This window comes from Macaca mulatta, chromosome 1 (genome assembly GCF_049350105.2).
Source record: "Macaca mulatta isolate MMU2019108-1 chromosome 1, T2T-MMU8v2.0, whole genome shotgun sequence".
NCBI lineage: Eukaryota > Metazoa > Chordata > Mammalia > Primates > Cercopithecidae > Macaca > Macaca mulatta.
In genome coordinates, this window is record NC_133406.1 from 199,316,534 (window position 1) to 199,342,322 (window position 25,789).

At 51.5% G+C, this 25,789-nt stretch overlaps 1 long non-coding RNA gene across 1 annotated transcript; it reads right to left on the reverse strand.

The window, feature by feature from the left end:
- Window positions 1-18,027: 18,027 nt before the first annotated feature.
- LOC106998025 (uncharacterized) lies at window positions 18,028-24,366 on the reverse strand. Its single transcript, XR_001444359.3, has 2 exons — window positions 21,704-24,366; window positions 18,028-21,322 (listed from the first exon to the last, which is right to left on the reverse strand). It is a non-coding gene; the product is annotated as an uncharacterized LOC106998025 (long non-coding RNA).
- Window positions 24,367-25,789: the final 1,423 nt, after the last annotated feature.

Genomic DNA, 25,789 nt, shown 5'->3' on the forward strand with positions numbered 1-25,789 from the left:
GGGTAAGAAGGTCATGCAGTTTAAAGTGGGTTGGTCAGGGAGAACATTCTAGCAGAAACAACAGATGCAAAAGCATCGAGGTGAGAAAGAAAACAGTGGGGCTCACCCAGGCATTGGTTAGGACACGGAGAGCAATTTGGAACTTTCCCTCTGCTACCTGGATGAGGCCTTGGGCCACCATAACCTCTGTACCATTTCAATTCCAGCCCTGGCTTGAGTCTGACAGGGTCTGCAAAGAAGATGCTGCAATTAGCCCCAGATAGATCTGGGCTACCAGCTGCCCACAGACCGTGACCTTGGTAGGAGACTACTCCCCTCACTCGACCTCGGCTTCCCTATTGATTAACTAAGGACGGGTGATCAGAGCAAGTCAGGACTGTAATAAAAGGTAGGGTTTATAGTACTTCATGTCAGGCAACAATCCCTTAAAATAGGTAATATTATTACAGATAAGAAACCGGAGGCTTAGCAAAGTGGAGTCACTTGCCCAAGGCTAGTGACTAGGAAATAGGCCAGTGGGGATTCACCCACAGGACTATACGACTCCGGAATCCTGCTCATAACAAAAAGCTGCCAACTTGAGTAAGTGTCCATGACCTTTGACCTGGGTCGCAATCAATCCCCAGGACTTTATCCATAGGAACGAATCCAAGAGAGCCAAAAAGATGTTCCTTGCAGCCATATTTACAATATGGTGGATAATCAGAAGCAACCTGCCTGTCCAACCACAGGGCCCGATTCGCTTTACAATTAGGCAGCTTCAGAGAAATTCGGGGTTACTGAGCACCAGCTCTTTCTCAATACTCTTGTAATCCCCACACCAACCCTGTAAAGCGGGTGCTGCTTTCCCCATTTCTAGACAAAGCCTCTAAGTTCAGAGAGGGTGAGTGATTTGCTGAGAGCACACAGATGGTGACAGACATAGGTCTGTTCACAGCCTCCCCAAAGGTAGAAATGGGGAGATCTGTTCTACAAGGAAGGAAGCTAAAACTGAGAGAGGGTGAGAGGGCCTCTGCTCAAGGCCACACTCAAGGCCACAGTTGGTGAGCAGGAGAGTTCAGATTTGACCTCAGGCACTGGGACCCTGCGCTCTGGGACCACATCCCCGCACTGCCACTTCCTACTGGGAACACCTGAATGAGTCACTTAGCTTCTCTAGGCCTTGGTTCCTCGTCTGTAAAATGAGGATAATAATGTCCGTGGCATAGGGTGGCTGTAGGGAGGATTAAGTGAGTTTCTGGCCAATAGTAATGGCACCATGTAGCAGAAGCACGTCCAGGCTGGGGGTGGAGAGTGGTTTTATGTGATGGTGGGGGTGGGGGTGAAAGAGAGGTTGGGGACAGGGTGGGTGTGAGAGAATTGGGGGGGACAGAAAGAGGCCATGATAGGGGCTTGGCAGTCTCTGTGATGATTTTCAGAGGTCTTTTGGTTTTTTTTTTTTTTTGAGACGGAGTCTCACTGTGTCCCCAGGCTGGAGTGCAGTGGTGCAGATCTTGGCTCACTGCAACCTCCACCTCCTGGGTTCAAGCGATTCTCCTGCCTCAGCCTCCTGAGTAGCTGGGATTGCAGGCCCAGCCACCACACTCAGCTAATTGTTTGTATTTTAAGTAGAGATGGGGTTTCACCATGTTGGCCAGGATGGTCTCGATCTCTTGACCTTGTGATCTGCCCACCTTGGCCTCCCAAAGTGCTGGGATTACAGGTGTGAGCCACTGTGCCCGGCCTTCAGAGGCGTTTTGTACGCTGCTCCTTTGACTGTGGCCAGCCCTTTCATGTGTGGACCAGGCCTTTCACTAGGGTTACCCCTACCCAGAAGGCAGGCCTGCTACAGTGGTTCCAGCTCCAGCACAGGCTGGCGTCACTGGAAGCGACAAGGCATGTTTGCTGAATAAAGGATTCGGCTCCATCTTTCCAAGGCTTTCAGAGGTGGGAAGACGGTATCACCTCGTCCACCCACTCCTTTCTGCACAGGAGAGCAAGAGCTTATTCAGAGTCACACAGGGAATGATGTCAGAGCCAGAACTGGAATCCAGAGTCCTGTCACTCAGGCCTTTTTCCAATATGGCACTTAACCAGGAGGAGCCCTGCCTCTGCTCCAGCTTTACAACCAGCTGTGGGACCTGGATTCAGGGGCTTATGGCTCAGCCGATGATCTCACAAGGTTGGAGGAGCATTAAATTGGATAACAGATGGGAACGTGCTTGGAAAGAAAATCAGTGGAAATGTGGGGTGAGTCTGGGGCCTCTTTGAGGCACAGTACAGAAGGGTGGTGGCAGGGAACACACAGATGTGGCATGAAGGGGCTGCACGGAGGCTGAGGCTGGGACAAGCCTCCACTGGGGTCCAAGTGGCCCCAGGTCCTGCAGGGCAGGCGGCAGGGAGCTGAGACCCAGCAGAGGGAGGGGAGGCCAGGTAACCCACTGGGCTCCTCCAGCAACGGTGAGACAGACACAGTGGTGAGACAGACACAGTGAGGCCAAGACAGCTGCAGGTTAGACTTTTCGCAAGCTCACCCCTGCAGCCAGAGGCAGGAGAGCGGTTAGTAAACACACAACAAAATCCCAGAGCCAAACACCCCCAGGGGTGTCCCAGCCCAACTCTCTGACGGGCTCAGAAGTGGGCCTGCTCAGATACTCTGTCCCTTCCCAAGGAAGTGGGAGACTTGGAGAGGCCGATGCCTCCCTCGGGCCAGTCCTTCTGCTTCTTCCCCCATGCAGACTCATCCACAAATTGCCTCCAGGTTTATTGCTTGCCTTCCTTCTTTGCTGGACTCCAGCATCGTCCCACCTGTCTTGCGTGGATCCTGCCATCGGTTTGCCAACCCTTCTCCCCAAACCTTCCATATACTCCTGTTCAGACCCTTCAGCTTGGCATTCAGCATCTCCATGATCTAACCTGTGACTTCAATTCCCTCTGCTCCCACTCTGCCCCAGCGCTGGGACCCCCTGTCGTGGGACAGCCTCCCCACCTGGCCTGCTCATCCCAGTCCTGATTTGGCTTGGCAGGGAGCACAGTCTGTGGGTGCCTTTTTGAGAAGGTCAGGTGGCCCGTGTGTCTGCCCCAGTCAGAGGAGCTTTGGCATAGAGGAAATCCCAACCCTGCTACCTCCTGGCAGTGTGACCTTGGGATGTGCCTCAATTTTCCCTTCTGTAAAATGGGGAGGATGATCCCTCCTCAGGAGTCAAACCTCTTGACACAGTGCAGATCACAGAGATGCCACTTGGTACACTTTAGCTGTTATTATCACTATCAACACTATTATTACTCCATGCAGTCCCGTGCGGCAAACACACTTCCTGGAGCACCAAGCCACCAGCCGTGTAACAAGGTTGCCAACTCACAAAATGCCATGAAAGTATTAGAAACACTCACCTCCAGCCCAACTGAAATACGGGACACTGCGGCCCAGGGCTCCAGAGCCGGTGAACGGCAGAGCTAGACCAGAAGCCTGATCTCCTGCCTCCCGAGCCAGAATTCTTCCCCCACAAGCTGCCACTGTTAGAAGCCAAGTTCAAACACCAGCCTTTAAGTGTGGTCGTCTCAGAGTACACAAAGAGCAAACCTTGGCTACATAGAATAATCTTTATTATTTGTTCTCACTGTTAACTTCCCCCTTTTAATACCCCTAGGTACCTTCAGAGGGGGCTTCTCCCTCCTCCTTCCAGCCAAGGCTTGTCTATCTCTCCGCTGTTGTTTCTCCCCCTCACTTCCGTCCCCTCTCCATCACTGGGGAGGCCTTTCTCTGACCTTCCCTGGCAGAGCCAAAGGGCAATTGCCGGCTTGCCTTTTCACTACTCAGCTAAAAAGCCAAATTCCTTTCCTCCCGGGGCTCTACTGGATTTTTTGTTGTTGTTCTTAGCCTCAAGGGTCTATTCTGGAAAAGACACTGAACCTCTCTCTCCTGACTGGCTCCCTCTTCTTAAACATGCCCAGTTCCTCCCACCCTAAAAACCAACAAGCAAACAAATCAAGCCTCTTCTATCCACTTCAACTGAACTCAGCCCCATTCCTTTCCTCCTCCTTCAGCCCCAGTTCCTGGCAGTAACCAGTTATCTCCAAGTCCCATCTCCTCAGCTTCGCCTCCCACGAGGCTGTGTCTGCCCCTCCCCACCCTCCACTCAACCTGCTCCTGCTCAAGGCCCCGACCTCCATTTTGCTAAATCCAACCAGCATTTTATAGTCATCAACGTGCCTGGACTTTTGGCCTCCTCACGCCTGCAGACCACACCCTCCAAGGCCCTTCCGGATTCCCCACCCTGTTCCACCAGCAACTTCTCCGTGTCCTTGGTGGCTCCTCCTTCCAACAGTCATTGACGTTCTGTCCTGGGCCCTCTTCTCTTCCCTTGTTCTCTCCCTAGCCTCCCCCATGGCTGACTTTCCATCGCTAGCTCATGACTCCTAGATCATCCCACACCCGCCTCCTGAGCCCCAGGCCTGGGCACCCAGCTGCCTGCACTCAGGTATCTCTCAAGCACCTCAATCCAAGCGTGACTAGAACTATCTCATGATTCTTTCTCTCAAGACCCCCTCCCTCCTGACCCCCCATCTCTGTAGATAGCCCCTCCGTCCACCCCTTCTTCTATCTCATCCGCCTCATCAGCCAGTCACGAAGTCCTGCTGAATCCATCTTTCAAGCACCTGCACTGTGTGGGCCACCCACCTCCTTCTGACTCCATCACTGTGACCTGAGCCGGGGCTCTCCAGCTGCTCCTGGGAGTCTGCAGCAGCTGCCTAACTGGTCACTCAAAGTCATACTTACCCCTCATTCCATTCTCCTTACAGCAACCAGGGGTCTTTCTACAACACAGGTCTTTTGGTCATTTCCCTGCTTAAAACTCTTCCCCATCTCTGAACTCTTCTCCAGTCAAACCCCCAAATCTTCGGCATCTCCCTCGCCCTAGTTCTCTGCCTCCCTGGACTTTTTGCTTTTCTTTCAATGCCTCCATTCCTTGCTGTCTCTGAGGCTTTGCGCTTGCTGGTTCCTCTGCCTGGAATGCTTTTCCTTCCCCCCTCCCCATCCCCAAGAGATCCAGCCTAGAGTTGCTTCTGCACTTCCTACCAGCTCACACTCCCCTGGGGCCCCTGAGTCTTCCAGCAGCTGCCAGGTTGTTTGCAGTCAGCCACGGGTGCCTGAGGCTGCTTGATTCACGTCTGTCTGGGCTCCTGGACTGCAAATGCCATGAAGGCCAGGGGCCATGTCTGTCTTGCTACTCTACAACCATACTGTCCCTGGCCCATAGCACCTCAGAGCCCCAGCTGACCAGGCTTCCCCTGTCCATACAGCCTATGCTGATGGCCCAGGAGCAGACTCTTGGAGTGGAATTTAAGAGCCTCATGATTGGACCCCACCCACTTTTCCAGTGCTCCCTGGCCCTAACCCTTTCCACATGCCTCCCTCTATCCAGGCTGAGGACCTCCCCCCTGTTCCTTTTGCTCCCACCACTTCCCCTCCTCTCTGTTTCTTGGATGTTCCAGCCAGCCCAAGCCCATATCCTCCTCGACACCTCTGTCCCTGACCGCACAGCCATCTTCCCCTGGATGGACAGAGCACCCACCCACCATCCCTTCAAGCATCCTCCAGAACGAAGTCACAAAGCACTGAAGGCCCTTCCTCATCCAGCCCCACTGACTGTCTCAGCACCCCACTACCCACACAATCAACACCCGTCCCCTCTGGCAGTGCCCCATCCCCAAACATGCTCCTTGCTTCATGCCCCCAGACACTCCGTGCCCAGATGGCTCTGGCCCTCATCCCTCCTTGACAAACTCCTCCTTGAGACCAGCCCGAATGTCCTCTCTTCTAATTGCCTTCCTTAGCCCCTGGGCTGAGGTGTGCCCTCTCCAGAGTCCAGCACTCAAGGACTTAGCCTTCAAAGCCATGTTTCCTGGGTTCATATCCTGCCTCCATCTCTTACAAGCTGCAGGGTCTTAGACAAGTTACAAACCCTCAGCTCCCTCATGCATAAAATGGGAGAAGTAATGGCCCCCACCTCATAGAATTTTGAGGGTTAAATAAGGAAATCCAACTGGGTGTAGTGGCTCATGCCTATAGTCCCAGTTACTTGAGAGGCTAAGGCAGGAGGATCGCTTGAGCCCAGGAGTTTGAGACCAGCCAGGGCAACATAGCATAGACCCCATCTCTATTTTTAAGAACATTAAAAATTTTAAAATCCATAATAAGTATTTAAGCAAGTGCTTGGGCACCTATTGCATGCTACTATGAAGCTTCTAAGCTTCTTTCCTCTCTTTGGCCCTGACTGGCTAACAAGCCTGTCCTCCATCTGGCCCTGTGCTAAGAGGGGAGACTCAGCCCCTTCCATCTCTGGGTCTCCCTTGCCTAGCCCTGTCCTGGTTCTGAAAAGGCTCAGTAAATGCTTATTAAAGAGCCAATAGACCACACACTTGGCACAAATCATCCCATTGTTCCTTCACTTTCACGTGTATAAATCTTATCTCTCCTCACAGGATTTGAGCTCCAGGGCGTGGGGGTTGGGGATTCTGGGGAAGGAGAGCAGAAGGGGTGTCTTCAAGTCAGAGCATTCAGACCTGGGAGGGAGCTCTGTGCTCCTGCATCCCTCTACCCCCCACAGTGCCCAGCCCAGAGAAGGAGTCAAAGAGGGCTTGTTGACAGATGGGCTCACTGTCTTCCCCCAAGAGAAGGCATGTCTCCCACTTCGAGATATTGCCCTAATTACTCCCTGGGCTCTCCCCTCCACACACACATCTGTGTTCTTAGGCAAGAGCCTGCTTGACATACTCCACGGAGTTCTCTTGGCTGCCGGTTCGGAGCCAGCTTGGCCAGTTTCTTCAGAAACTAAAGCAGAAAGAGAAGAAAGTTTTCTTAAAGCCACAGAGCACAAAACCAGAACAGAGGATGAATTCATTCTCATCAGCAAAAGACCAGCCTTAGACTAGCACTGACTAATCTCCACACTGTCCAAAGAGGGCACGGATGGCATAGCAGAAGAGTTAAGTGTGCTGGACTCTGCAGTTGGAGAACCTCCGATTTGAATCCAGACTTTGCCACCAAGCAGCTGGGTGACCTTGGGCCACTTACTTATCCTTTCTAACCTGCAGTTTCCTTGTCAATAAAGTGGGGATAATACTTGTACTAGCTCAGGAGGACTTAATTAGATGAGTGCTCCAAATGTTGGTCATTGTTATTTTGCCACTGAATGTCACAGCCAGAAGAAACTTCAACGGTCCTCTGGGAGAGAGGGCACTGTGGCCTGTGAAGGCAACCAGACCTAGATAAGCCATAGAACAAATTGGTGCTTTCCCTCTACCCCTTGTCACCAATGACTTTTTTCAGAGAACCAAGAGGCGTCTGCTCCTTCACCCCCTGGACTCAGAGGTCACCCGCCTTGGTTGGAAAAGCTCAAATTTGGGGGTCTTGAAGGGGGAATGGCAGAGGCATCCATGCCAACATAGGGCCTATTGTCAGGAGGCCATTTGTTCCTGATGAGCCCCCTCCAGCTGAGGGTAGCACTGCCCATCAGTGATACCATGGCAGGGCAGATCACAGCCTCCACTTGCAGTCCATCCAGAGAAGTGCTGCGAGCACAGCTTGGATCTTGCAGGGATGAGGACTTTGGAGCCAGGTGGGCAGGGCACTGCCTGCTCGCCTTCTCCAGCTGGGCTCAGCTCTCTGGCCTCTGCTCAGCCTGGCCCAGGGACTCCACCTGCCCACCTGTCTGCCAGATGGAACGCCTGCTCTGCTCTTTCCCTTTTACCCACTCCAGATGCATCTTGCCCATAGACTTTCCCTCTCCCAGATGCTCAGGCAGACCAGGTGGTGACATCCAGAGGGGTCAGGGTGAGCACAATGGTAGAGGAGTAGTGGGGAAAGGCCTTTTAACTGAAGCCTGAGGAAGCATGGTTTGTTTGTTTGTTTGCTTGCTTGTTTGTTTGAGACAGGGTCTTGCTCTGTTGCCCAGGCTGGAGTGTGGTGGTGCAATCTCTGTTCACTGCAATCTCTGCCTTGCCTGGGGAAGCATTAAAGAGCCTGTTTTATCCTCCCACCAGGGAGGGAGTTGCATTGAATCAAGAAAGTAATTGTCAAGCAGTCTTTAAGAAAGGGGCTTAAGATGGGTTTTCAGTGCTGAAGGGGAACCCAAACTCCATCCAGAGAATGACAGCAGGAGCACCTATCATTCCTCAAGAAGCCACTCTTTTCCTGGCACAAATCATGCATCATTCCATCTAATCCTCACAACAGCTTCTTCTTCACAGGGTGGTTTGTGAGGATGAAAGAGGAAGATGCTTCTATACCAGAGTGCCTGGAAAAGTAGAGTTTAATTTAAGGTTGGCAAGTGGTGAGAGAAGCTGCCAGCTATTTCTCTGTTGAAGTATAAGTAGAGCTGCCTCTTGGAACAAACCTTCCTTGTTCAGGGAAGTGTCACTTGACCAATGTGGGGAAAGTGTGTCTCTCTTAGCTCTCCAGACAGAGCCAGGAGGATCCTGTGGTTCTGGGGAAGGATGTGACAGGACTTACTGTGGCCTGGAAAAGGCTTCTCCCACTCCCCCTTTGTTTGCAGAGCCTGTCTTGAGGCATTGGTGGGCAAGTCTGCATGGTGACCAAAAATCCTCCATGTTCAGTGTTCTCTCCTATAGGTTGAGATATTGTCCAGAGAAGACACTAAATACCTTCATGCCCTCCACGAGGATCTGCAATGATGCACTGGCCCAGCTCAGGGGCTGGGATGTGAGTAGAGGGTTGGTTTTGGTTTTCCACATGGCTGAGGGTAGAAGCCCTTCTGGGCCTGGCACAGTAGTTTGCTTTGGGGGCCAGCCATCAGTGGTGCAGATGTGAGTCTAAGGAAGCTGTAACCTTGGAGCCAACATGTAGAGATCACAGGGGCACAGGCTCCACTGCAAAAGAAGACAAGGGTTCACAAAGCTGTGCAGAACATGTCTTCAGCAGCGACCCCATGTGGCAGCAATAGAAACAGGAACACCAATAGGCTGATGAGAACTAGAATTTCTCAAGTCTCAGCATTGGGAGCAGGAGTCTCTCCTCTGGTCAGAGAAATCTCCTGGGTTCATTCAGACAAAGGCAGGCAATGGCTTCAATCAGGAGATATAGGACATCCCTTAAGTGTGCAGGTAGGTTTTTGAGCAAGTACCTGGAAAATTTTAAGATGTGTGTAAACAATACTCCCAAGCTAGTGAGGCAGGTGGTTCTGGTAACACTTGCAGAGCACTTGACCCTCTCATTGGCTCTTCCCAAGAGCCTTTCTTGCTTGACCTCAGGTTCCTGCTCTTACCTGTTGACCACTGAAAGGAGAAAATTCCAATCTCAGGTCTGACATGTATCAGCTGTGTGAACTTGCACATGCTTTTTGACTTCTTGGAGCCTCAATTTCCTTATATATTTAATAGGAATGATCATGCCTACTTTAACTGAAGCCTGAGGAAGCATGCAGGTAGTAGGTGTGATTAATTATTAAAATTCCCTTTGGCCTGCCTCTCTCAGGAGAATGTGTGTCCTGTGGGGGAAAGCACACTATTTTGTTGTTGTTCACCAGCACACTATCTTTTTTGCTCACCCCACAGTGCTGAGCACATAGTGGGGACCCATCAAGCACTTGTGAGTGATTGAATAGCTGAATAATGGGAACTTGAAAAAAGTCTTCCTGGGCTGGGTGCGGTGGCTCACACCTGTAATCCCAGCATTTTGGGAGCCAGATGGGTGGACTGCTTGAGCCCAGCAGTTTGAGACGAGCCTGGGCAACAAAGTGAGACCTCGTTTCTACAAAAAAATACAAAAATTAGCCAGGCATAGTGGTGTGCACCTATAGTCCCAGCTACTTGAGAGACTGAGGTAGGAGGATTCATCGAGCCTGGGAGGTGGAGGCTGCAGTGAGCCATGATCATGCCACTGTACTCCAACCAGGGTGACAGAGTAAGACCCCATATGTATATATATAAAAGATATCCTCCTTGGAAAAAGTGAAAGATATGGAGATGGTCACAAGGGGAACTGGAAGATGCAGGGAAGACACAGGCTCTGTCTCTGAATTCTGAAGGGTGGTCCCGGAGCAAAAGGAGCTGAAAGAGGAGTTGCTTAATAAAAGCAGGCCCATCCATGATTTGAAGGAACTGGCCCCTGTGAAAGGCAATGAGTTCCCTGCACCTGTGGGTACCAGGAAGCCCTGACCCCCCTCTAGGCAGGTTCAGAGAGGACTCCAGCAACAGATAGAGGACACCTGTCAGGCCTGGTTATAGCTGCTCGGGAACTCAGAGCAGGGATCCGAGGGGCTCCAAGGAGGAGTGAAGCAGCAGGGTTTCCTGGGGGATTATCAGGAGCAGGAATCTTTGGGCAGAGACATGGGTCTGTCTGCCAAAACTTGCTCATTGCAGTTTCCTGGCTTACTGGCCAGATAATTGCAAACAAAATAGACTGGGGCCTGGGCAGCAGCCACCACCCCTTTGTATAGTAGGGGGGCCCTGGGTGGGGCACGCAGGAGCAGGCACTGGGGCCCTGAGTCATGGAGGGAACCAGTCCCACTCAGCACCTCTGAGACTCTGGGGCTCCCTCCACCTTTCTGGGTGATGGTGGGCAAGGCCTCAGGCTTCCCATCTGTGGACTGAGACCTGTGGTACACCCACGCTGCCCTTGGCCAGCACTGGGGGACAGGAGCCATCAACACTGCCTTTGGGGGCATCAATACAGGTGGAGGGAGAAGCTTGGCACGGCTGCTTCCGGGGAGGTCAGGGAGGGGGTCCACATTCTGATCCCTTTCTCTGCCCGGGTGAGGAAAACTCTCACCAGCTAGAGGGGGATCAGAAAGTGGCAAAGAAGGGCCTAGCCCGAGTCACTATATTGGTGGCCAGTGGCACCTCGACTCTGATGTGGGCATCAGTTTCCTGGAAGAGGCACGTGTTTATGTGAGTTTGTGTATCTGTGTGTGTATACACATGTGCATCACGTGTTTGTGTGTTTGTGTATGTGAATCTCTACAATTATTTTTGTGTGCGTATGTTCCTAATTAATTACATTTTATATATGCCTGCACATGTGTGTTTGCCCTTATGTGTGTGTGTGGGTGTTTCTGGGCATACATGGAAATACAACTGATTGCATGAGTTATACACATTCAGTCATTCCACAAGTGTTTACATATATATATATACACACACACACATATATATTTTGAGATGAAGCTTCGCTCTGTTGCCCAGGCTGGAGTGCGGTGGCACGATCTTGGCTCACTGCAACCTCTGCTTCCCGGGTTTACGCGATTCTCCTGCCTCGCCCTCCAGAGTAGCTGGGATAACAGGGGTGCGCCACCACTCCCGGCTAATTTTTTTATTTTTAGTAGAGGCAGGGTTTCACCATGTTGGCCAGGCTGATCTCAAACTCTTGACCTCAGGGGATCCGCCCTCTTTGGCTTTCCAAAGTGCTGGGATTACAGGCAGGAGCCACCGTGCCCGGCCTACACGAATATTTACAGAGTGCCTACTATGTGCCACACACTGTCCTAGGTGCTGAGAATATGAAGATAAAGAAGAAATTCAAGGTGTCTTTCCCCATGCAATTTACATGTAGTATAAGAGACAGGCAATAAATGAGCAAATATATAAATGAATAAATAATCTGAAGGATCACTGTCACGAAGGTGGGAGAAGCAGGGTAAATAGAAAGAGTGGCTTGGGAAGGACTACTTTATAAAGAGGTCAGGAAAGACTACTTAGAAATGCAGAATCTCAGGCCTCAACTGAGACCTCTTGATTCAGAATCTGCATTTTAACAGATCCCCCAGATGACTGGCATGTACATTAGATATTAAGAAGCACTAGGTTAAAATATATTAACCTAAACATGATAAGGTAGGAAAAAGAAAATGAAGGGAAATACTACATCTCTTTCTGCTACTGGTCATCACATAATAGTTGGCATTTATTAATTTCTGTTTTCCCAGGCAGGGTCCTTTGCCCAGCCAGATCACCTAAACAGTTATTCCTATGGCTCTGAGACCAGATGGGGCCTACCTACCTAGAGCTAGAAAGGTCTTCAGTTACTTTTAGATTACAACAGTTTCCATACTGTTACTCCCTGCTCCCACTAAGCATGGGAAAGCTGATTTCCTCTTGGGAGTCAAAGTCAATAACCCCAGCCAAGTCATAACTCCTCTTCTCTGCTTGTTCACTCAGCAACATAAGGAGTTTTAAATGGCCAGCTGGCATTCTCAACTTTCAATTCAATGGAAGCTGAATTGGAATTCAACTTACATCCCCTGGTAGAAGCGCTCCTTCCTTGGGTACTAGCCCTTCTAAGTCCCAAGTTTCAGGAGTGATTGGGTGGAACTGTGAGAGGCACCACCCTGCCTCTGCTTCCTGGCTCCCCTGGCCACAGATCTGGCTTTGTTAAGAGTGTCTATGGCATCCTGTAAAATGGCACTGCAGCTTCACAGTGGTTTTTATTCTTCCGTCTGCTTCTGGAATTGGTTCGTCGTTAGGTCATTCTGTAGTTCTATTGGTCCAGCTGTTTCTGGGCAATGGGGCACCTGGTATGATCAATGGATCTAATTGACTTCAGTCTATGCATGTACTTCTCTCTGTGTAAAATAAATTTCTTGGCCCAAAGCAATGTTGTAGGGGACACCCTGACAGTGTAGAAGGAATTTGGTGAGTCTGCAGATGATGCTGCTGGAAGAATTACAGATTATGGCAGGCAGCGAAAGCAAATCCAAATCCACAATAAGTGGTGATGCCAGTGAGGACAGATCCCAGTCCCCTTCCAGGAAGAAAGGAGTCTGATATAATCCATCCACCACCAGGTGACATCCTTGGCCAATTTGTTTATTGAGTCCATTGAGCAAATACTGGGGTGCCTGAGAAGAGAGGCTAATTGGCATCCACAAAGCGGGTCACATCTTGTCCATCTGTTCATTAAGATCCTTCCAGGGTCGTTAGGAGCTTCTGGTGAGTGCTCCCATGGGATGTAAGTATGCGTATGATGCTGAGTCCATTCTAAGAGTCCAATCACATGCCTCTTCCAAGCTTCCTTTTTACCAATCCTTCAATCTTGTCTCTTCCAAGTCCCTGTCTATCTGTCCAAATCATTAGCCCCTTACAATGAATCACTGCAGAACTTAGGCCTTCTGCTCTTCCAGATCAAGGCAGTAAAATATACCACTCAAAGTACTACCCAGTGTGAGGATTTCCCTACTCTGTCCTTCAGGGACACTCCAAATGGGGTTATAACATCACAAGGTCTCGCTTCCAGCTGGTCCCAGCATACCATGCAGAGTCATTTGTAAACCAGGCTGATAATTTTTTCTCTTTGATAAGTTGGCTATAGGGCATTTCTATGAGCACAAATGTAGGCTGAGAAAGCCGTAGCATGCTGGAAGAGTGAACCACTTGCTCATGCAATGTACCTGTGCTTTCAGGATGTGCCCAGGGCCAGACCCATTCATACCATTTCCACTGAGAGAGGGGCATTGCTGCGCATGCTCAGTTTAATGGCTAGGTGGGTCAGACGACATGGCGGGTAGCTTGGATTAAATGGTTACCTCATAGTCTATGGTCAGATGTTTAGCCTCTGACGGTGCCAAGGGGTGAGCCAGGAACTGTTTCTCCAAAGGTGAATAGTTATTTGCCAAAGAAGGCATGGCCTTGCTCCAAAAATGAAGGGCCTTTACTGCGGTTCTCCTATCTTGCCTTGCCAAAGGCTCTGTGCGGCATCGCAGTCTGCCACAGACTCTTCAAGCACCATTGAATCTAGTGGATCCTAAGGACTTGGCTTGGAGTCTTAGCCAGCTCTGACCCGATTTAAAGCAAGAAACTTTCAATTGCTCAGGAAATAGTGTGAAGTAGCAGACACAAATGTGGTATATGTTGCCTCCAAAATCTAGAATAGCCCACCCAGTGATATGCCTCTTAGTGGTCAGGGATGCAAAGTTCAATAACCTTCATTCATTGATTCCTCATTTTGAAGGGAATATTCTGAATTTCCTAAGACACTATGTGCCCAGACTTCACTGATGCCCCTGTATTTTCACAGGCTGTTCCTCCCTCATTCTGGAAAACAATCATATTTCAAGGTACCTGCTGTTTTATGATCTCTAGGACCTATCAGCATGACATCACCAGTGTACTGGACCAGTGTGATGCCCTATAAAAAGATGAAATGATAAAGGTCCCCATGAACTAACTTATGGTGTAGAGTTGGAGAGTTGACTCAGCCATGAGGCAAGATGGCAGGTGTGCTGTTGTCTGTCCCTGCCATGAGAAAATAAAGTAGTTCTGATGTTCTCTGGTGATCAGGATATAGGAGGGAAAATAGTTTCTGGGTGTCAAATCTACATTAATTTGTTCCAATCATGAGACCGCATTTGGAACATTGTGGAACTATAATTGGAATCACCGCCTGCTTAATTATAATCATCCATTTTCATTTTTCAAGACTCATCCTATTTACACACTGGCCAAACTAGAAAGTTAACTGGAAGTACAACCCCTGCATCTTTCTTTCATAGTCATGTTAATCTTTGTGCTGCTGCTTAATATGCATTAGTGCTCTTGACTTACTATTTTGATGTGATTTGGGAACCTATAGTAGCTTTCCCTTGGCCTGAACTTGCTCTATGGGTCAGGGAACCACGCAGTAAATCTGCCAATCTGGAGAGTATCTATTCTAACTCTGTACTGGGAACCTGGGGAAGTACCCACTGACAGTACTGCTGTCTGTCATGAAGCAGACTCAGATCAACATTCCATTCAGCATCTGATCCCTATAAACCCCCACTCTCATTGGTAAATCTCTGGGTAATCTGGGTCTTTAGAAATTAGCGTTAATTCAGGGTTAGTGTCTAATAATTTTCAAGAGATCTAGGATCTTTGCCAGTACACTGTTACTCTGAAATAGGAATAGGTCCTTTTGGAGAGGAACAAGAGAAGTTTTAAGGAACTAAATTATATTATTAGATAGTGTTTCCTCAAGGCTGACCACTCCATTCAAGGGACTCGGGTTCTGAATTTTTTTTTTTTAGACAGAGTCTTACTCTGTCACCCAGGCTGGAGTGCAGTGGCTCAATCACAGCTCACTATAGCCTCAACCTTCTGGGTTCAGGTGATCCTCCTGCCTCAACCTCCCAAGTATCTAGGACTACAGGCACGTGCCATCATGCCTGGCTAATTTTTATGATTTGATTTTTTTGTAGAGATGGGGTCTCCTTACATTGCCCAGGCTGCTCTCAACCTCCTGGGTTCAAGCGATCCTCCCACTTCGGCCTCCCAAAGTGTTGGGATTACAGGCGTGATGCACTGTGCCCAGCCTGGTATGACATATTGAGTGGGGTGAGGGTCTGAACATTTTTTATTGTAATGGCTCAAGTTATTTTCCATTGATGTAAGGGGTTTATTTAACAATGGCAACTACCACCAGCATGCCTAATACACAGAGAACAGCCTTTGGGTGGGGTGAGGGGGTTCAAAGAGGTTGGCACTCCCCTCCTCAAGGATAATGTATAAGGTCTTGGACAAGGGAGTAACTTCTGGGGTCTCTTAAGGGTCAGGGTTTCGGATAGGAGGACATCTTTCTCCTGAATTTCTTACATCGAGAAATCTCTCCCAGCTCCTGGGAGTACTGAATCCAGCATATTGAATCCAGAGCTCAGACAGGCTCACTGACATCAAGAAACTAAGGCCATTGGTGTCATAGAACAGAATTGAGGGCAGGAGGAATTCTAGAACTGTGAGTTGAAATGTCTGTTTTTAATGGCACCAGACAGCCTAAAGAAAGAAAATAGCATGAAAAATCCCTAGATCCTTACCTCAAGGCATGGACCCAAACCCTGGAACTTTCTAAGGTTTTCCCCCTTGCAAATGAACACCTTCAGGCAAGGAGACTTGACTTGAGCTGGAACAACCCCTTTAAGAGAGGGGAGAAGGGCCAGCTTGGCCTGCATGGGACACTCTGTAGGGCTTGGAAGTCTGGGTCTCTGAGTGCACCATCCTGTTTGCCCTCACTCTGATTCTCAATTCTCACCTCTTCTGGATTAATTCCTGACATCAGATCTAAAATGATATTCCTTCTGATAAACCATCCACACGTGGTATGCCCAGGATTTTGCCAAGATAAGTTAGTAAAGTCTTGCAATTCTGTTGGTAAGTAAACTTTCTCCTCCAAAGTTCGACTTTATAATTGGTCAACAGGAACATGCTGGAATCTGACCTAGTCACAAGCCTGGAGGCACAAGGAAGAGTGTTGTTTTCCCTCTTGCAAATGAACACCCTTAGGCAAGGAGACTTGACTTGAGCTGGAACAACCTCTTTAAGAGGGGAGAAGGGCCAGCTTGGCCTGCATGGGACACTCTGTAAGGCTTGGAAGTCTGGGTCTCTGAGTGCACCATCCTGTCTACCCTCATTCTGATTCTCAACTCTCACCTCTTCTGGATTAATTCCTGATATTTATGTAAGAACCCTGCAAAGGTTGAGAATTCAACTAATATTGTAACTCAGCAACCCACCAGATCAAAGTAGGCATCTGGTGTTCAGTCATGTCAGCCCTGCCTTGATAAGAGATGAGATTCTTTTTCCAGACCATAGAAAGTTCTTGAGTTTGGGTCCATGCCTTGGGCTAAGGCTCTAGGGATTTTTCATCGCTATTTTCTTTCTTTAAGCTGTCTGGTGCCATTAAAACAGCCCTTGAATTCCTCCTGCCCTTAACTCTGTTCTCTGGTACCGGTGGCCTTTGAAGTCTTGCCTTTGATGGTCACTTCATTTTAGGTGACCACAAGTGGCAAACCTTACCCCAGGACTCAGAACACCTGCCGCACACACTTGGCTGGTCTCACCCACCCAGTCTCTCCCCACTGCTTCGATGCTGGGCCCACTGGGTGGGCTGATTGTTCAGGATGAAATCCCTGCTTCCCATCCCATAGTCTCCACTGTTTCGGGGACCCGGGCTCTTTCTGGCAGCAAAAGTTCCCACCCATCCCAATCTTAGCCTGCTAACCCAGCCTCCAGCATCCTGCACATGAACTGCCGCCTCTCAACCCATCCCTCAGCCAGGATGCTGGCACCTACCCCAGCCTCACCCCCACAGCCAGAGCTCCAGACCTGGCCCAGAGAGGCACCAAGAAACCAATCTTGGCAGCCTTTTAACCCAAAACCCCAGAGAAGCCGGCTCTAGGGGACAGTGTGTGGGGCTGAGGGTGGCAGGGGGCGGCACAGGGCAGGAGATGGCAAAGCAAGACACAAGATTCCAGACTAGATAAGCTGCTGGGAACGGGGAGGGGGCCTGGGTGCAGCATTCCTGGGCGATGACACCATCTCCCTAGCCACAGAGGGCGGCAGGCAGGAGCCTCTGGTTCCCCCCAGAGGACTCGTCCTTGCCGCTATCTGATGAGGGAGCTGTCGGTTACAGGAAGACAAGACTATTAACAGGACAACCTGGAGAGCCAGAAATTAACCCACCATGCCAGAGGCTGGGAGGTGCTGGGCGGGGTGGATAATTGAGGGGCCTTGCAATTAAGGCCTCTTCAGGTTGAACCAGTCATTCTCAGAGCTGGGACTGGGATCCTAGTCAGCTGGGGGCCCCAGAGGACTTTGGGAAGGGGAGTTCAGTCCCTGCTCCCCACCATTCCTGCTCACCTGGGCCTCACCTCCCACCCTCCCTCCAGCCACTCATGCAATTCACAGGCTATGTTCATTCCCACCTTTGCTCTTGCTGTTCCTCCCATCTGGAATGCCTTTCCTCCTCCACCTCACTCAATCCTGCCATTATTTCAAGACCCTGTGCAGGCCCTGTCTTATTTAAGAAACTTTTCTGCACCAATCCTATTGGGAAAGATTGCTCTGATCTTGCACAGTACAGCCCCTTTATGTTATGGTGAGAATACAGACTCAGAGAGGGGCAGTGATTTGCCCAGAGTCACACAGCAGAACCAAGGCTAGAACTCAAGACTCCTGAATCCCAGACTAAGATTCTTTCCGCCACACCGTGAGCTCTCCAACCAACAATCAGCCTGAACATCTTGTGCAAAACTCAGGACATAGAATGAAGGCCCCCAAGGGTTCAAGGAGGATATAACCATATTTATCAAGCATCTGTTTCATCCCAAATTCTCTGCAGGGATTGGAGCAGGCACAGAAGTAACCCTGTTCTCAGGGAGCTTGTTGTCTATGGGGCAGAGAAGACTCTGCCATGGGGTCACCCAACGGTTTGTTCAATAATAACCACGAAAGGGCCCAAAGAAGAGGCCCCAGACTGCCAGGAGCTTGCAGCAGAGGCATTCAACCGTGCCGGGGCTCAGGACAAGCCTCTCTAGAGATGCTGTGCCTGGGCTGAGATTTGGAGAGTGAATAGGTGGCAACCAGGCAATGAGGTGGGATGGGAAAGAACATTCCAGACAGAGGGAAAGGCCAGCAAAGGAAGTCCAGGATAGCTGGAGCTCTGAGTGAGGGGAAGGCGCCCTGAAATCTAACAGGGTCGCCACAGGGCTCAGATAATGCAGGACCTCCAGCAGAGAGAAGTGTTCTTCCTCCTAGAAGCACTGAGAAGCCCCTGCAGGATTTTCAGCAAGGAACCGCATGTGAGCCTGGTAAAGTCATCAGCTGCAGTGCGGGGAAAGGGTAGGAAAGGAGCTAGATGAATGTTGGAACCGCCAGCAGGCTCCTGCACCAGTCCAGTGGGCGGTCAAGGAAGGAGGCAGCAGGAGTGTGTGAGGATGGAATCTTCTGGGGCTGTGGGTCTGGGGACTAGGGAAGGAGTTGAGGGAGAGAAAGGAATCAAGGAAACCCCACCTGGGTTTCTGGTCTGTGCAGTGAGTGGAGGGTGGGCAGCTACTGGGGTGGGGTAAGGAGCTGAGGGTGAGATAAGCTGAGTTTGAGCTGCTTTTGAGCTACTGCAGCTCAGAGGAGCTAAGGAACTGAGAGGTGAGGGGGCGAGCGTAGATGCAACCCAGACTGTGGGGGTTGTGGGCACGAGGTACCTACTCTGAGCTGCACCTCCTCATGGAGCTCCTTTAACAGGATGGGTGTCATTGCTCCATTTTGCAGAAGATGAAACTGAGGCTCAGACAATGGAAAACAGTTTTCCAGGAGTTTCTACGATAAGAACTTGGTGAAATCAAGACTGGAACTGGATCTGCCTCCCCACACCCCTACCTACTTTTCCCACCTGAAGCTGCCCTTAAGATGACTCCATGGCCTGAGCTTGACCCAGAGAAACAGAGTCAGAAGCTCCTTATGCAGATGGGGCTGCAGGGAGCTCATTAGCATAGGCACTCAGAGGGAACCACTCCCTTCACGGAAAGAAAGGCAAGGAAGACAGCCTGGAGGCGAGCAGGGTCCCTGTCCCTGTAGTCAAGGCCACTGACCCCCCCAACTCTTCTGTCCATCGCGCAAACATGCACTGATGCCAGCTTTGCACTGAGCTCTCTGCTGGGCCCTTCACACCCAAGAGGGGTGCACTGCCCCCACTGCACAGTTGAGGAAACGAAGGCCCAGAGAGAAGACGGTCACAAAGTGAGTTTGTGTAGAAAGGGACTCAGGAGTTTCTGGCTCCAGAATCCCAGCTCGCCCTCTCCAAGAGGTGGAAGGGGTTCAGTGAGCAGCCGGTGCAGGAGGCAGTGAGGGACCCTGGGCTGCAGGGGGCCCAGGGAGTGCAAAGGGACAGAAGGAAGGTTGGTTGGCATCTGAGAGCCTTGTAGCCAGCCGAGGATCCACGATAGCATGTCTTCGCCTCTTCCCTGCCCACTCAGGCCCAAGGCAGCATCCTGGCCCAGAGGCTGCCCATCCCCACCTGGCCTGTTGTGTCCAGTTCCCCTCCTGTCAAGCTTCATCTGGGGCATTATGGCCAGAGCTGGACCCTCTGGTGCCTTTATTCAGAAGAGACCTGAACAAAGGGGCCTGAGACAGAGCCAGCGCTGGCCTTGTTGGGTGGGGAGGGAGCTAACTCATGTGGTCTGTGGAAGGGTGCCACTGCCCGGCCCTCAGCCTGGGGAAGCCAAGCCTGGGAGGGAGTGAACCCCGCTCTGTGAATCTCGGGGGTAGGGTGGGAAGGCCTGGCTGTGCAGAAGTGGCCAGTGCCCTGCAGAACCTGAGGGATGGCATGGAAGGAGCAGGGCTTGGAGGGCCAGATCTGGAGGGAGGGGAACGAACTCCAGGGGCCAGGCACGAGGCAGACGTGGTCTGGGCCAGCAGGGGGCGCTGCTGCAGCAGAAATGGCCCCACGGCCAGCAGGGCCGGAGGTGTGTCAGAGGTTACCCAGGCTTCATGGCCCCTGGAGCAGGGCAGAAAAAAGCCACCCGCTCCACAGACCTGGCTACTGAGGCACAGCCCTAGCACGGGAGACCCACTGTGGGGTCATGAACAGGCTTGAGTCTGCAAGAACAGACTGGAGCTTGAATCCTGATTGCTCCTCTCTGTGTGACTTTGGGCGAGTGGTGGTCAGTCCCGGCCATGACACAGTATTGCAGACTGGGCAGCTCGCAACTGAAACTCATTTCTCCCAGCGGTGGTGGCTGGGCAGCCTGGCACGGGGCCATTTCTGGAGTGGGCCCTCCTCCTGGCCTGCCCTGTACACTCACATGGAGAGAGAGTTCCGGTCCCTCTTCCTCTTCTTATAAGGCTGTGGTCCTATGGGATTATGACATCATTTTACCTTCATTACCTCCTAAAGACCCTGTCCCCACATACAGTCACATAGAGGGTTAGAGCTTCCATATATGAATGTGGGGGCAGCGGGGGCATAATTCAGCCCACAGCAGCAAGTCCTTTCCTCCAAAGCTTCAGCTCCACCTCTATAGAGTGAAGATCCTCATAGCCCTTGCCCTGTGGGGTTGTGAGGCATGAACGGGATCGTGCAGGTGAGGCCCGGCCTCTGGCACGGAGTAAGCGTCCATGAGAAACAGGCAAAGTCCTCCCCAAGGAGCAAAGCAGGGGTGCAGGCATCTGGACCAGCTCAGGGATGTCCACGTCCTCCTGAGCCACACAGGGCAGGGCAGGGACCTGGCTTATGGCAGAGCGGAGGCTTCAGAGCAGGAGGGGGCTCCAGGGCCAGGAAGGCAAGGAGAACACCAGGAATGGGGCTGGCCACTTGCCAAATTTGCTTCATTTGACCGCAACACTTATCAAGCTCCTGCCTTGTGCCAGGCAATGTCAGGGGCAGAGGTTTCAGGGGAGGAGCCATGCTGGTCCTGCCCTCCAGACCCCAGCAGGGGGCGCCTCCCGCTGGTGTGGCCTGGGAGCATCTGTCCTGCATTGACGCCGGCTGAGTATCTCCTGTTGTCAATGACTTCTCTTTCCCTGTCATGAGGAAAGCTCTTCGGCTTCCAACTAACCCCATGAGGTTGGTATTGGTGTCCAGCTACAGAAAAAGGAAGGTTCAGAGAGGTTAAGTGACTTATCCAAGATCACACAGTAGAAACTGAGTTTATCTGACTCCAGAGCCCATGCTCTTTCCAGTGTACACACTGCCTAGAGCAGACTCACTGTTCCTTCTTTGTGATGGGCCCATCTAGGACCAGAAGGAGGCTCTGGAAGAACCTTCCACAGTGAGCACTTGGGGGGGTCCTGATGTCCCCTGAGAGGCCTCATGTCCTGGGTAATAATTCTGACTCTGCTGCAAATTAGATGATCTTGGGAAAGTCTCTCGTACCCAGCCTCAGTTTTCCCCTCCCTCAAATGGGACTAGGAGTTCATCACAAAGCATAGGATAGAACACACCCCGTTCCCACTCACTCCTCACCTCTACTTGCTCCATTCCAAAGACACACCCTCAAGATCAGCCCCCACCCCTGGGGCAGGCAGCGGCTGTGCCGAAGGGTCCTCCACCTTCTCACAGGTACAGTCCCACGAGGACTGGAGACGCAGGCGCCCAGCGTGAGATGCTCTCTTGATGTGTTGGGCACCCCGGAGGCTTCCTGAAGGCCCTCAGCAGACCAGCTCCAGCTGGGGAGAAACAGCATCTGGGGGCACAAGAGACCCAGGACCAGGGGCTACCCTGGCCTGCTCTGGGCTCCTTCTTTGGTCTCTGGACCTTCGGGGCTCCCCTGGCCACAGGGGACGTTGCAGGTTTGGCCTGGCTTGGAAAGGGCCCTCAGCCCTGGTATACCCAAATAATAATTAAATTTCCTGGTCAAGCCCACTGGATCAGATGAACTCCCTTCATGTGAAGATGGACATCAGCCAGCTGAAACGCCACACTCACTGGCCACCTTTCCCCAGCCCTTGCACTGAAGATCCTATAGGGGAAAGGTACTTCCACTGAAAACGATTCTGTGCTTTGGAAAATACGTGCAAGAGTTTCAGGCAAAAGAACTGCCAAGACACCCCATGGCCAAGCCTGAGGTAAGACTGCAAGTGCTTTGGAAAGAATTTCTGGCAACCCAGATATAACGTTTTTAACGGAGATGTCCAGTGTTCCTCAGAGAAGGGCAGCATGAGGAAATTCAGCATCTGTCAGCCTCACAGGATCTGGCGGTGGGAGAGCCTGCACCCTGGCCAGGTGGTACACTTGGTTCTTGTCTGCATCCAGAAGCAGTTTTGGTTTTAGTTGCATAAAATAAAGGTCTCTCTCTCTCTCTCTCCCCCAACCCACTATAAAAGTAATGCTTGTTTAAATAAACTTGGTAAATATGACAATAAGGAAAAAACATAGAAAAGAAAAACCCCCAGCTCTGTCTCACCCCAAGCTCTGTCTCACCCTTTTGTTCCTTGCTTCCCCCTGTGCTTAGAAGGTGCTCTGTCGTCTTCTGCTCGGTACATGTAAGATTTCGTGAGCATTTCTCTTTCATTCTAAGCTCTTTCTCCTCCAAGAGGCTGATCCCATGGCTCACGATCTTACAATTGTTTCCTGCTATTCTGCACAAAGCTGTGATGCATACCTTTATGCCAAAAGCTGTTCTCAAATTTTAAAATATTTCCTTCGGATTGCTTTTTCAGAGTGGTATGGCTGATCAGATGGGAGAGGAGTATGGAAGTTTCTAGATCCAAAGACCCTCTTGAAAGGGTGATTCTTTGCACCTGTGAGAGTCAGAGACGGTCACAGGAAAGACGGCCCCTCAAACCGAGAGCCGAGCCCTCTACAATTTGTCGTTGAAATAGCCAGAGGACATCCTCAGGGACATTCTCCCTTCTGCTGAGGCCCACAAGGGTGGGGGTGTCACAAGTGGCCCTAGAAAGAGGACTGGGGCTCCCGACCTGGACAGAGGCTCGTGGTTGCTTCATCTCAGAAGCAGCAGCCCCACCGGCTGGAGACTTCTCATGGGGCTTGAAGTCAGTCGTGTGACTGTCATTTTTGTGCCACTGACGAGCTGTGTGACCTTGGGCAAATTACTTAACCTTTCTGAACCCATTTCTACATCTGGAGAATGGCGACAATAATGGCACCGACTTTCCTTGGGTTGCTGTAAACATTAAGTGGAGTGATGTTTGCAGCACCCTGAGCCCAAGGTTGGCTACACCACTGTGGTGGCCCACGTAAGCAGTGACGCACGCATTGGAATTGCTGTAATGACTACTTTCACTGCATATTCATTCCACTCTGTCCCACAGCCTTCCTCTGACTTCTGAGTCTTCATTTCTTCAGGGTAAATAGGGCCAAGAATGATTCCTTCCTCCTAAAGTGGGAACGGAGCCAACACGTGTAAACTGCACAGGCTTTGTGGTAGCTTACTTGGCATGTTGTTGGTATCCTCCAGTGGGGGAACTCGCTACCTTTGGATCAGGCTTCAGGGACAGCCAAAGCCTGTTTCTGGCTCTACAGAACATGCTGGCTCCAACTTCCACAGAACTCCTCCAATTCCAAACCCCAAGATCCTGGGGCCGCACAGCACTGAGGTCCAGTCCCAGGTTCATCTCTCCCAGCTGGGTGTCCTTGAACAAGTGCATCAGCCTCTCTGAGGAGCCTCAGCCTCCTCATGTGTAATGCGGGGGCTCCAATCATGGGGTTGTTAGGAAGAGCAAACAAACCCACCAGGCACACAGGAGATGTTCATTACATGTGAATTTCCTTTCCCCTGCAGATGCTGAAGGGATTCTGTGTTTATGGGGGAATGAGAAAGATTTGAGAGAAAAAGCCTAAATTCTGGGCAAAATCAAGATGCCTGCTTGAGCCATGGGGAATCAGCGTTCTCAGCCCTGCCTGCTTCTATCTCCAAGGCTGCTTAGAAACACTGGTTAAGTCCCAGATTCAGCCCCAGAGCCCAACAGTATGGCCCAGAGGCCTGGTTTTTAGCCACTTCATGGCTCTTCTGCCTCTATGAAGAGAATGGTGATGGGGACGGGGACGATGTCACTGGGCACACAGTTATGAATGCCTGTGTACCAGGCCCTGTGGAAGGCTCCAGGGGTAAAGATGAAGTCCCCACTCCAGAGACCTTCTGTTCTCATGGCGGCTGGAAATGAAGACTGCAAATTAAGGAATTAAGATGAGCTAAGCTGAGATGAGCTGGCAAGTGAAGGAAATAAACAGGAGGACGCAACGGAATAAGGGAAGGGCTGACTTCCACTGGACAGGAGATGTTTGGGCGGAGATTTGATGGAGGAGAAGGGGCCTACCAAGACTGGGGGTGCACAGGTGCTGGGTGGGCGGAGATTTGATGGAGGAGAAGGGGCCTACCAAGACTGGGGCTGCACAGGTGCTGGGTAGGGAATCAGGCACGATGTGCACGAGAAACAGCAAAGAAGCCAGGGGCCGGGATGTGGTGGCCCAGGCTAGTGGGCAGGAGCCAGATCTCCACCGCTCAGCCTGGAGCACAAAGCAGTGGGGTTTTGAGGAAAGGATGAAGCGGGGAAAGACAGCACATCTGTTCTGTGTGGCTCATGGGGGCAGCTCCAGAGGGGCAGCTTCTGGCTCACCATAAGGCCAGCCTTGCAGATGGACAGAACCATCTAAAGGTGGAAACGGATTCTTCATAAGGGAGTGAGCTTCCCACAGCCAGAGGCATGCAAGCCGGAGGAACAGATTGCTTGGAAGGGAGCTCCGGGTCGCACTGGGCTGCACACATTGATTCTTGGTCACTCAGTGGACAGTGGACAGTTGTGGATGCTGCTGTGACCAGCCCCGTGCTGGATACTAGGGTGACTGAGATGGGTCTGTTGTGCCACTGCTCTTGTGGCAGTCATGGCCCAATGGGGAGGAAACCCTGGGAAGAGAGTGGAAAGGATTTCGGGTCACCAGAAGAGGGACAGAGCACGCATGAGGGCCGCAGAGGAAGGAATGAAAGGAGGAGGACGGGGGGAGAGGGAGCATTTGTGGCTTGAGGGATCTTCAGGGTAGACAGGTACGCACAGGAAATGGGTTTCTGGACTCCCTCGCCCCCCTGGCTGTGTGACTGGCCGTGCCTGCTCCTCGTGTGCCAAATGGGAACAGGAACCCCAGCTGCATGTTCCTCTTGGAATGCGGCTGGCTGCGGCAGGCAAGGGCTCCGAACTTTTGTTGCTGCTAAAGATTCATAGGAATGTTGGACAACCAATGCACTGTGCCCAGAGCAGAGAGCTGGGGCGGCCTCGGAGGGGCCTCGAAGCCCTGCTGGGGACTCTCCAGGCTGGCCTGCTAGGAACTCAGCTTGACCTGGTGAGAAAGACCACACCACACGCCCCTTCCTTCCCCGGAGGCCTGAGGACGGGAGATGGGTGAGACAGGACAGCGGGCCTCCCCTGGCATGAAGCAGGTGCCGGCCCAGGGCAGCCCCTGGCCTGCCTCTTGCTGCTCAGCCCTGGGGAGGGAGGCTCATGCTCAGTGGCAGTTCCAGAGCCAATGGGCACTAGGGTGGGAGCTGGGGGCTGGCACCGATCACAGCTCCAGAGCCAACTGCTCATTAATTCACCC